Source organism: Rhipicephalus microplus, chromosome X, assembly GCF_043290135.1.
Source record: "Rhipicephalus microplus isolate Deutch F79 chromosome X, USDA_Rmic, whole genome shotgun sequence".
In the NCBI taxonomy this organism is placed as follows: Eukaryota; Metazoa; Arthropoda; class Arachnida; order Ixodida; family Ixodidae; genus Rhipicephalus; species Rhipicephalus microplus.
This window is the reverse complement of record NC_134710.1, coordinates 277,438,614-277,451,705: the sequence shown is the minus strand read 5'-3', so window position 1 is coordinate 277,451,705 and position 13,092 is coordinate 277,438,614. Positions and strand designations below refer to the sequence as shown.

Below are 13,092 nucleotides of genomic sequence, written 5' to 3'. Positions count from 1 at the left end.
CGAAAATAAATGATATTCGCCTTAGTTGTTTTTAGCATGCACTCATTCATATTTGCATTAACTTTCATCAGTAAGCAATGCGTGATTTGCATGCAGCATTCACGCGAAAATAATTTTCCCTCGCATTTATTAAAGAATTTACGTGTCGCGATGTTTCACAACGAATTTTTAATACACGTGTGCTGGCACAGATTCATGATGATTATTTATCATTTTGCATAATTTTGTTTACTAGTGCAGTGGGGTTATGTACTTATTATTTTAATTATTGGGTATATATGAACTATATATAATTTTAACATATATGTGTGTATCAGTTTGATTTATCAGAGTATCCTTTTATTTCCACATAGACTTATCATGTTTTTTGTTGTTTTTTTTGTGTGTATGCACGCGCTTTTTTTTTCTCCTGCAAACATGTTACCCGTTATGCTCTAATTTGTTTTTGATGACATTATCTACTCACTGTATTGCCGACCAATAAGCACTGCTCGCTTAAAGGTGTACATATAAATTAATAAAACAGCAGTAATTATTTAAGCGTTGGATGTAAAGGTGCACGCAACGCTTGCAAAATATCTCTTAATTCAAATTCAAAATAAACTTCCATTATCGAGATAGAAAATGGGGCTGGAGCTACAGATATTGTCGCAATCATACAATACAACCGTAAATACGACATAGATATCCACACATGGGGAAGGGCTGATCGTATAATGCGCCCCAAAACAACGTAGCGTTTGTTTGGCTTCACTGCATGACAAAAATCTCACACGGTGAAGCATGTTCATTGTGAGCATACCGCGAGCGGCATTTCCTGATGTATACAACTTGTAAGAGCTTCTTGCGCAAGCTTCCACTACGTTTGTACAGCGCAATTGAACGCGGGTAGAAAACACGCACATACACCCACACAGAATAAACATCCTTGGTGCACGATCATTGATCGAAGGTGTGCCTGTAAAAAATCTAGCTATATATGTAACGGAAGGTATTGGACCTCTTGTGTTGCTCATGGCAAGCAGACTAATAAGAATTAACATCCCTTGCACATCAAATTAGTATCTTCATGCGCTTTTACAGGCGTGAATGCACACACAATTGCACGGATCGTAACATGACAATTCAGGGCTAAGTAACGCACATGTTTTCGTTTCCACCGCTTTGAACTCTGGTCACAACGGCGCAAGTTTTACTCGAATGAATAGATCATAGTCAAAATTATCTCTAGAGACCAGATTCGTGACGACATGACGTGGTTATCTCAAGCTATCATGCATACAAGTATGATAAAGTAGCTAGCCTTCCAACGCACTTCAGCTTACATGCTTTGCATCCAGCACGTAGTTCGATGTACTACATCATTTGTCAGGCATTCAAAACCGCTTCTCGTCTGACGATCTAAGTCGTGCAGTATTATTGTCATGTTTGTTCATGACGGCATGCCGTTCGGTCATCAGCTGTTTATAAAAGAAACTTTTAAACCGAGTTGACTTGTGCCCGGAAAACCAAGTTCACTCGATCACACGTACACTCGCAGTAGTTCACGGCCACCAATAATTTAACCGGAACGAGCGTTATCGCAGAGGCTCGCGTTGGGAGCCCAGTAATAAAAACTGTCTTAGTAACCTCTAGTACCCCAAGTAACCACGGATATCCGTTAGGAATACGTCGGGACGTCCGTCTCGGATATTCCGGACATCCATCAGATATCCGCGGACGTACAATGTACGTCCAATGGACATACTGTGAATGTACAAAGGTAACAAATTTGTACGTTCGCTCGTCATCCGTTTCGGACAGCCGACACGGACATTAAAAGGACCATCAGGGGATATATTATACATATACACAGGTACATATATGTTCATAATAGATATGTATATTGATTTCTTATTCATTGTGCATAAATAATCTACCCCCTAATGGTCCTTTGAATGTCCATGCGGCCTGTCCGAGGCTGATGTTGAGTGAGCACAAATACCTAGCTATATATATATGTGTGTGTGTGTGTGGTAATATCGAGGGTCCTTGAGGTTTTGTGCACTCTCGCAATTGATGCTTGAACGTCTTTCACAAGAACCCTTTTGCTGCAGATTAAATATCAAAGCGCTAAAATTATTTCTGGTGCAATGCTAAATTAAAACAAGATTCATGGACACAAATAAGGTGACGACTAGGGATCCGGAGTGCCAATTACCAGCTGTTTATTGATGGTATAAGCTAGAAAAAACAATCATGCACAGCGACGTGAAAGAGTACAGCGAACTTTCATGCCACTGTGCATGCTTAGAAGCTTATTTGTTTTCAAGCTTTTACCATCGATAAAACAGAATAACATATGTTTGGCAAACTTAGGCATCAACTTGCCCAGGAACAAGTGCTAAAGCGTAAGAAGATTGGGCTCACACAAGGTCTCAGATGCAATAAAATGTTTATTATCATTAGGTCAAATCATGTACTCTAGTAATAATGAATAAATAAATTAAGCAAACACTAATTAAATCAAGTACGATGTTCAAGTTGAAGTGTGAACACAATGATGAGAATAGAAGCACAGCTCCACACAATTCTAGCAGTGAAGGTAATACAATGAAAGAAGTTAACTGTGATTATTTCATTTTGTAATATCAAAATTAAAACTTACAGGGTCATAAAGACACAAGCTTTGGTACAAACAAAAAATGTCAAGAACATTTAGCAAGAAATAAAAAAGGTTTAAGTTAAAAACTGACAAAATCCAGTATGATGCAAAACACCATTCCAATACAATACTGCAGAACAGGCAACAAATATGACTGTTGCAAAAATACAAAAACAAACATGAAATGGGAAATACCAAAAAAATGTATAAGACAAATTCACATCATGGAAAGCACAGGGCTCAATTCCATCACATGCTGAAAATGGATGACACAGTTTTATTGTTTATTAAGTACAATAAACATTAATCATACATAAAACTGTCATTCACCCAGAAGCATTTTAGAGCTCTACATAGAACAATGCAATGGGACAATTAAGATACCCTTATGACATGGATATCTCTTAAACACTATGAACAGTCCTCACATAGACATCAGTTTTAATTCAAGCACAACCAATACACCTCTTTATCTTTGGAGAATGTGAAGGTTTATTGCACAATAGTGGCTGTTCCGTTTCACTGCTAGCACAATATGGTGACCAAATAACTGTCATATTAAAGGGGTAGTGCCACCATTTTTTTTGAAGGACAGTTTACTCTGCCCTACAAATCTCCTGTGTATAGAGATAGCTCGGAGCAAGTGTGAAGTACAGCAAATGCCGAGATAGATTATTTTGGAATTAAAGCCAGAAGGGTGTCTTAAGGGCCAGTTGATACACGATTTGCATGAGCGCATGACTCAAACTATGTACCTAAGAGACGACAAAAATTTATTGTCTTTCCTGTGCTGAGCAAAGCACCAGGAAATACCCAGCACAAGACAAAAAATTTCGCCATCCCTTACGCACGCGGTGCGAGCCATGCACTCAAGATCGTTAGCAAAGCAGGCGTAAGGCTTTCTCGGCAGCCTATGCGAAAAAGTAAAGTAACCCCAAAGAGCATGCGTGCATAAAGAAGCACAGGACACAGTACGAGGAATGCATTAACAATGTATTACAACATTCCGTTGTCATGTGGCTACACCTATGCTGGACAGACCAGTCAATGTTTGAACAATCACCTGAATGAGCACCCGTTCAATCTCAAGACTTCAACAAGCAGCACCTTAGCAGCCCATTGTTCCTCGTGCAGCTGCACCCAGCTCTTCCATAATTGAAAGATGCTTTCACGATATCGTAACAAGATCGAGTGCGAAATAAACGAAGCCTTCCATATTAGGAAGAAAGGACACGTGTGTCAGTGAGCCTCCACTTGCCCTCCTCGAAAAAGAGAACATGTTTCTGAGCTGTTAACTTTGGACATTTTGACTCGTGAGAGATTCATCTTGCTTTTCATCTTTATGAGCAAGTGTTGTAGTCCTATTTGTTTTTGCAGCTCTATATTTTCCCGTGTAATAAACACACACACAGTTGTTCCTCAGTTCCATTGTTCCTCAGTGTTGTGCGGTCATTCTTTCTTCGTCCCAATTTAGTGCCATTTTTCCCTCAGTACTAGTAAAGCCAATTTTCCCAAGGTGCACCTCGCGACATCGACACTAGCTTGACGTCAGGCTACAGTACTAATTCTGGCGACATCATACAGGATACTCGCCTGGCCATGGGAAGATCACAATTTCTTGCTCCAGCATGTGAAGAGCTCATATCGCGACTTGAGAGTACAGTAGGAACCAAGACTAGTTTTTAATAACATGTTGTAATTACTTTTTCAGGGAGCACTTACACTTATTTTCTAGGATCAGCAGGGCTTGGCTTAACATTTAACGCAACGGTGGTATAGTGTCTAAGGTACTCAGCTGCTGACCCGCAGGTCGCGGGATCAAATCCCGGCTGTGGCTGCTGCATTTCCGATGGAAGCGGAAATGTACGCCCGTGTGCTCAGATTTGGGGGCACGTTAATGAATCCCAGGTGGTCGAAATTTCCGGAGCCCTCCACTACGGCGTCTCTCATAATCATATGGTGGTTTCGGGATGTTAAAGCCCACATATCATTTAACACAAGAAAACAACAAATTAAAACTTTCATGTAACAACCACTTAAAGGGGAACTCCGGCGTTTTTTCAATATTAACTGATTTCAATAAAACTTTAAACATGTGTTTTCATAGGTACCGTGATAATATGTGCCAAATTATGCACCCTACGTCATTCAGTTTCTCGGAAAACAACTTTTAAAATTAGTAGCCGATTCTGCAATCACACTAGTAAACGCAGGCCACCCTGTGCATGTGACGTAAGGGCCTACTTTTTTTGGAAAATCCTGCATTCCCCGGCAGACAGATGCAACGTGCGCTTTCTTCTACGAGGTGACAACGCTAGCACAGTTCAGTTTTGTCAGCTGTATACAACGTGTTCGTCATCGTTGATGTCGGTCTTACAATATTGAGCAACAAGAAAATCGATTCGGGGCATGTGAGATGCTTCACGCGCCAGCGGGTCGAAATCAAAAAGCGATGCTTCTGCGCTGAGATAGTAGCTGCAATCATTGCTGAACTTGTCACTAGTAAGTTCAGACGCTCTGGCACAGCTTGCTTCTGCGTCGATATCGCCAACTTGCTTTTCGCGCATCAGAAGAGGAATGTGAGCTATGTGTGCACCCTAGCAAGCCGTGGCGGGGTGTAGCCGATCTCGTGACGTCATCAGCGACGAATTCTCGAGACGTCATCTGATACCCACCATGAATGACAGAGCAGCTTCCCATTTTGGTCTTTGTTTTGACTTGTCGCTTATTGCTTAATTAAAATTACTGACGAGTACCTGGGTAAAATTAACCACCTTAGCCTTTGCAGGATTGTCAATACTATTTGAAAACAGCATTATCTCAGTATGGTCGAAAATGCACCGGAGTTCCCCTTTAAGAAAACAAAGCATCTCTTCATAGCAAAGCGGTGTGTCAAAAACTGTTGAAGGGTAATCTATCCTAAATGCAATCAATTCTTCTTTTAGTGCCCTCAAGACAGATGAAGCAGTGGAATAGTAACAAATTTTCCGTGCCAGGGTAACCTAGCAACCTTGCGTACATTTATTAATGGCCAACATTTAACACCAGAAAGCTGTGAAACCACAAAAACATCAATGGTGCCAGAAATAAATGGCTTCTCATACAAGTTTTCTTTTACTTTGAATTCACGGCCACTGATGCAGGGCACCTTTCGTTACATATGGTGCTAACAACACATTAAGGTGAGAGAATTGTCTGCGCTTTGCAGGCCCAAGGCGTTATGTCTAAAGGACTACTTAGCCAAGCATTATGCAGCTTTTTCGCAATCCCCAAACACAACAGGTGCATATAGTCCAGTGGTGCAGAGGTCACACAGTATATGGGCAGTGATGTTAATACTGATGCGCCCCGGTGATGGTCAGAGTCAATCTGACGCCTGAAAGAATCATTCGTACGCAAAGTGGATGACGTAGTAGGGAAGCTGAGTCGACTGTTCCTGTATGTACCCTCAGCTGTGCACTTAGGACACCCAGAATAACCTGTATGTCCTTTAATCTGAAACACAAATGATCGTGCTGGGGCATCCAAAACAAAACACTTCAAAGAAACATCAATTAGGTGCCCATGAAAAATCATTCCTTGGGAAAGAAGCTGTTGCAGGTCACTGACAAGTTTGTTGAGAAACTCATTGGCTGAAGCAGGCTTTTCTGGGCCTGTGAAAATTCCAACTACAAAGGGTGGTATTCTTCGATCTTCACGAATCATGCACTGTATGGGCCACTACTGCATGGTGGAGCGTTTGGAAATTGGCAGCCCGTCAATGTTAAAGGCAAGAGAAACATGACTGCCTTCATAACGTGCTTTTGACAAAGCATTCTCGAGGCTTTTCTGTAGCCCAAAGTGGCAGTAATGTCCCGGTACCATTGAACTGACAACAGGTGCACGCTGTGTATCTCTAGGCGTGGCGAGAAGAGTATGAGCGTCGCTAAGCAGAGATGAAGAATCGAAAGTACTGACCTTGAGAATTTTTAGAAGAGCGGACAAAGCTGTATGAGTAACATTTTCTTTGATGACCCAACTGCGCAGTGACACAACAAAATCTTTGTGCTTTGACAATGCATCAGTGGAAGATGAACAAACAGGTACCTCCGGGACTCCGCTTACAGGAGAAGGCACATCGCTGAGTTGCATTGGCGAGCCTTCGGGTTCAGTGTGCGATGCTCCGGAGGACGAACAGGGTGAACATTTTGTAGGCGATGTGTCCGTTGAGTCACTTTCGGTGACGCAAGGCGAACTGCCCTCAGGGGGCGCCGAGCTGCAGCAATCCGCCTGAGTAGCTGCTGATGTAGCCGCAGTGTTTTCGTCAGCCCCAGGCACGCAAATGCTCGCACACTCACTGGCACAGCATGTGTTACTGCATGCGCGTAGTGTACCACACGCACTACTGCATTGTTCGAAGTTCCCGATTCCTTCAGACGTTGACGGCTGGCTGCCGGCTTGAAATCCGAAATCCCGAAATATTGCCTTTGTTTGCAATGACGCTTTCTTGCGCGTGTAAGACTTTTCCTTCGCTTTAGGCATGCTGGCACCTGCGACGGAAACACATTGTAGTACTCATACGAAGTTCTGGAGTCTTTGACTGTAATCTTAATAAATAAATAAATGTAGCTGTCTTACCTCCGTAGCTGGGGAAGAAAATACAATCGTATCTGCACTGGCACTACAAGCACGCCGCCATTATCCACAGGACTAACAGAACAAATCCAGTGGCTTGGCTTGACTGGGCGATGGCTCGCCAAACGAAACTTTTTTTTCTCCGCTGTTTGGATAGATCACCGTCAATATAAACAACGTCGTTAAAGTAGCTTTATAATATTTAACAATTAGGCCTTTTTCCTTCCTCCGTGCCTTCCTCCGTGGTGTACCGCATGTAACTATTACATTTGTTGGGTTGCGCTCGCTCCGTGGCATTTATTTACCTAAAGTATTCTTACACGTGATTTGTAATAAACGTTCAGCAGTGAAAAGTTAGTCTATTCAGTGATAGATTGAGTGTATGGTTTCATTGTATATCTTTTGCTATAGTGGTCAACGGGATAAAAAAATTTAATTGATTTCATGAAACAATTATTTTTAAAACTGTTGGTCACTTTCGACTGACAAAAACTAGTAAGATAAGTGCACGATATACTACAAGCAATGCACAGTATACAACATAAATTATACGAGCACGTATATTTTTAACCCTGACAAAAAGTGCACATGCCTTAAAAAACCCTGAACTAGATGCTATATTTTTTTACGTTTCAAAATAGGATTGATATGTGGGGTTAACGTCCCAAAACCACCATATGATTATGAGAGACGCCTACGTAGTGGTGGGTTCCGGAAATTTCTACCACCTGGGGTTCTTTAATGTGACCCAAATCTGACCACACGGGCCGACATTTCTGCCTCCATCGGAAATGCAGTCGCCGCCGCCGGGATTTGATCCCGCGACCTTTACGTTTCAACTAACCGTCGCATTCAGTTCAGAATGCCGTGAAAATTAAAAAAACAATACCTCATCCTTGAAGGGCTTTCTGGTTTCCCCAGCGTGTGTGTTGGCCTGGGAATCGGCATGCGAGTCAGCTCATGCCATCCACGGAAACTGTCTGCTCACAGATACACACATTCGCCACTACTCCGGCCGCTATACAAGGAGATATGAGCTCTAGATCTGAAAGCAGATCACTTGTGGATCACCATACGCAATTAAGGCCCCACTATTATCACAAGATTTAGAAAATTTCTGGTGACTGCGAGCATAGGATATATGCTCATGCACTGCAGTACTCCAAAACTAATTTCAATTCTCATGTGTTCTTTGGGGCCCTTTGATGGATAGCCAGTGGACATTCGCAACTGGCTGTCCGACTGAAATCCTGTTCGGATATCCACCAGAAAGCCACCTAGTACATCCCGTCAATGGACCTTCCTTGTACGTCCAGCGAATGTCCGTGCTGTGTCCGCTCTGGATATCCGAATTTTTCGACCTTTGGATTCATAGCGGACAGCCGACGGATATCCGTGGTTACTTGGGACGTGTCATACACGCAAATCGCAAATAGTCTAAAACAATCTAGAAGTTTCTCAAACATTGATTGATATGTGGGGTTTAACGTCCCAAAACCACTATATGATTATGAGAGACGCCGTAGTGGAGGGCTCCGGAAATTTAGACCACCCGGGGTTCTTTAACGTGCACACAAATCTGAGCACACGGGCCTACAACATTTCCGCCTCCATCGGAAATGCAGCCGCCGCAGCCGGGATTCGAACCCGCGCCCTGCGGGTCAGCAGCCGAGTACCTTAGCCACTAGACCACCACGGTGGGGCAAGTTTCTCAAACATTCTGGCGCGGCCTGCGCCGATCAATTTTTCATGGGACCAACATGATCACATAAAAAAGAAATGAGCGAGCGTGGAATATCACCGCTATACTGTACACAACCAAATCTCTTTCAAGGACTCACAATTTTTCTACACCCGCCGGAAAAATCAACCATAAAAATTAAGTCATACAATAAACTCGGCTGACATAACTAATATGTCAGTTGCGATAGTCACGTTGGTTTCACAACATCATGCCGTTAATTATCGCCTGTACGTATTCCTTGCACGACTTGTTTCATTTGCAGTACGAGTACAAGTGTATTTTTTAGACCCAAGATGAACTAAGCAGTTTATGTAGCTGCAATTAATACAAAAAATTTGGTTCCATGATTCATCAACTGCACTGACTTTTGTTGTGCATTGACGATGCACATGTATGTGCACAGTTAGAGATATTTGACCATGGGTACTTGAAGTCATCTGCGCAGTACTAACTAAACAGTACTAACCCTGCAGTCAATTGCAAATGTGATTCTTTCAGTAAGCTACATCTAAAGTTTTTACCAATTAAATACCTAGCAATTAAAAGACATTTCCTTTCTGTCCAGCTTTAGAATTGCTGGCATATGCTTTTATAACTTTTTGGCATAAATGGCATAGTTATTACATACCAGATGTAATAGGCTCTGAAAGGAATGACTTTTGTGAAGCACTTGTTTAGAATGTGTTTGGTGGCACATGTACAGTGAATGCAGGTGTAGTATTGAATACTACTTTTTTTTGGAGGGAATAACAGCACTGTCAGTGAAATAAAGAGAAGGCAATGGGCACATATGTTGTCTGTAATTTTCACCCCACCTTTTCTTTATATAGTGCTGATCAATGTCGTCCTCATATATTCATGGCTAAATCATGTCTATGCAAATGCAGCTTAATCATTGAGACACTTGATCAATGTGACCCAGCAACCATTGCCCTAACTTGATGCAGCATATTTTGGCTCTATTATGAGTCATAAGATTGCTTGGCATAGACGCATGCTAAAGAATGACTGGTATATAAATCGTGACAAAAGCAAATAACTGCATTGAGGACAGCATTGGTGCAACATTGCTTGTAACCTTGGTCTCAGGTTTTATCTTTTTCCCTGTTGAAACAACCACATATACTCTGTTACTTCTTTGTTCAAAATAGCCCAATTGGTAATTAGTCACCAAATCCATACTCATTCCTGGGGTGTACTGGCATCAACAAAGCCATAGAGAAAATCAGGGTATGAATATCGTTTTATTTTAAGAGCACTAAATTGTGATATCCTATTACATATGAGTGCTAGGTTTTCGGAATCCTTTGTCCTTTCTTCTTCAGCTTTAAAATTGCTGGCATGCTTTTAACTTCTTGCAAGAGTGGTTTTTTTTGTTATAGAAACTATACGTATCATAGTGAAGCTTCTGCTCCTATATACTGAACTTTTAACTGAATAACTCCCTCAGTTATTGTGTGGAGCACTTTTTCACACTGTGCTTAGTAGCACACACTGAAGGTGTACTACTGAATACATCTATTTTAGGGGAGAATCGTGCCACACTGTAGATAAATTAGAGATAAGGCAACAGATACAACATGGGTCTGCCATTTTCACCTTATCTTTTAATTATGGTGCTGCCTGATTTCTTTCTCATAAAGAAACTGCATCGCATAATTCAGTCTTGGCAAATGCAACACAGTCCCATCTTTAAGCAGGCTACTGTACAAAATTTTTGTAGAAGAGGCAGGGCTGCAAAAAAGAAAAAAAGAGCTTGATTGAAGCTGAAGACGCAGGATGTTTTTGCCGCATTGTGTACTAGAAGATGCTCAGAATAGGCACATAATGAAAAATGACTGGAGAAATCAGTCATACCAATAGAAAATAATTATACTCAGCAGGGCATTTATACAGTATTGTGTGTTACCTTGGAAACGATTTTTATCTGTTTCTTTGTTGATGCAACCACATAATTCTGTAAAATGTGGAAAAAGCTCCGCTAGCAATCTGTCACCTGAATTGTAATCTCCAAAGGGCTTACTTCATCGCACATTTACCGTGCAGCAGAAAGTTTGTTTTTATTTGCTGCATTGTATAAAAATGGCTAGAACTGTACATGGACTGTGCTTGCATGTGTGGCATCAATAAACCCACACAGGAAACAGAGTTATGAATATTGTCGCTGCGTGAAGACAGAGCTAGGTCATATTTGAAGAAGCTGAGAAAACAGCAGTGGGTCAGTCTTTCTATTTACCGCGCGCCCGAGAGTTCCTCGTCTTTCTCGTTGTCGCGTTCTGCATAAAAGCGTGCAGATGCGCATATGCACTGTCGCCTTTGTCTTTCTTGCAGGACGCACGTGATGTTTGCCTCCCTCCGAAAATGGCATTGTCCCGATGCGCAGCCAAGGTGCTCTACTTATAAAAACGCACATATGTACCGGCACCCACAGGACAAGCGAGAGTTAGCTGGACAAGTAGGGTTTCATCCGGATGACATGCACGATCTCGGGTGAGTGGTTTCGGCGACTGGAACTGCAATCGCCGTCGGGAATAACTTCGTAGTTGATGTCGTTCAATGGTCGGGTGACTCGATATGGGCCGAAGTATTGTCGTAATAGCTTCTCTGAAAGTCCACGTCGACGTATTGGGATCCAGACCCATACCTTGTCGCCCAGTGTGTAGGTCGTCACACTCGTGCGGCATCATATTGTCCAACGTTGTACTGACTTCGCGCCCGTGTATTAAACTAAACGGCGTCATTCCTGTAGTTTCCTGCCAGGCGGTATTATATAGGCAAAGGTGACATAAGGCAAGATTTCATCCCAGTTCTTGTGTTCTGTGTCGACATACACGCAGAGCTATCTGCGAGGGCATTATTAAGGCGCTTCATTAGTCCATTCCTTTGGGGATGGTACACTGTTGTTCTCCGATGAGCTGTACCGCTGAGCCCGAGAACCGACTCCAAAAGTTCTGCCATGAACGCAGTTCCTCTATCCATGATGAGAACTGTTGGAGCACCGTGCTGAAGGACGATGTTTTCTATGAAAAAAATGAGCCGCTTCTGCTGCTGTGGCCCTCAGCATGGCTTTAGTTTCTGCGTAGCGAGACAATTAAGCAATCGGTGGCGACAATGATCCATCTGTTCTTTGTGATAGAAGTTGGGAATTAGCCCAGGAAATTCATTCCGATTTGGGCGAATGGCTTTGCTGGTACTTGGACGAAATGTAATAAGCCTGCTGGCTTGCATGGGGTGCTTTGCGTCTTTGGCAGACCGCACAGGTTGGGACGTGATGTTTTACAGCAACAGGTAGGTTCGGCCAATAGTAACTGTTTTGAAGACGCGACAATGTTCGAGTGTAGCCGAGATGACCGGAGGTGACTTCATCATGGCAGGCTTTCAGAATTTCGTTTCGCAGTGATGCAGGGACGACGAGCAAGTATGGGCTGCCGGAGGGAGAAAAGTTCTTCTTGTATAGTCCGGACGTCGTTCCTTAAACAAAAAGATGGCAGTCCTCTGGCAAACACTCGCGGCACGTCTTCACGTCGTCCTTCTAAGTCGATAAGCGGAAGCATGTCTGGGTCACTGTGCTGCTCTTGTGAAATAGCGGCCGCGTTGATGACTCCCAAGAATGCGGCGTCCATAGACTCGTCATTAATAGCGGCAGGCTCGACGGGTGACCACGAGAGACAGTCTGCGTCAGTGTGCTTCTTCCCTGATTTATAAACTATGGTCATATCAAACTCTTGAAGCCGAAGGCTCCAGCGTGCTAAACGGCCGGATGGGTCTTTCAAGTTAGTGAGCCAGCAAAACGAGTGGTGATCGCTGATGACCTTGAATGAGCGGCCGTACAGATACGGTCGAAATTTGAGAACCACCTAGACCACGGTGAAGCACTTTTTCTCGGTAGTCGAGTAGTTATCTTCTGTGCGAGAGAGAGCTCTGCTGGCGTAGGCCATCACTTTCTTGGAGTTATTTTGCCATTGTATCAGTACGGCGCCCAGGCCTACGTTTCTTGCATCGGGGTGAAGTGCTGTTGGCGCTTCCTGAACAAAGTGCGGAAGAACCGGAGGTGTTTGGAGGCGTTGGCGTAATTCGTTGAATGCAGTTT

General features: G+C 42.9%; 1 long non-coding RNA gene across 1 annotated transcript; it reads right to left on the bottom strand.

The window, feature by feature from the left end:
- Positions 1-2,417: 2,417 nt before the first annotated feature.
- LOC142776135 (uncharacterized) lies at positions 2,418-7,397 on the bottom strand. The gene is made up of 2 exons (XR_012887334.1): positions 7,262-7,397; positions 2,418-7,173 (listed from the first exon to the last, which is right to left on the bottom strand). It is a non-coding gene; the product is annotated as an uncharacterized LOC142776135 (long non-coding RNA).
- Positions 7,398-13,092: the final 5,695 nt, after the last annotated feature.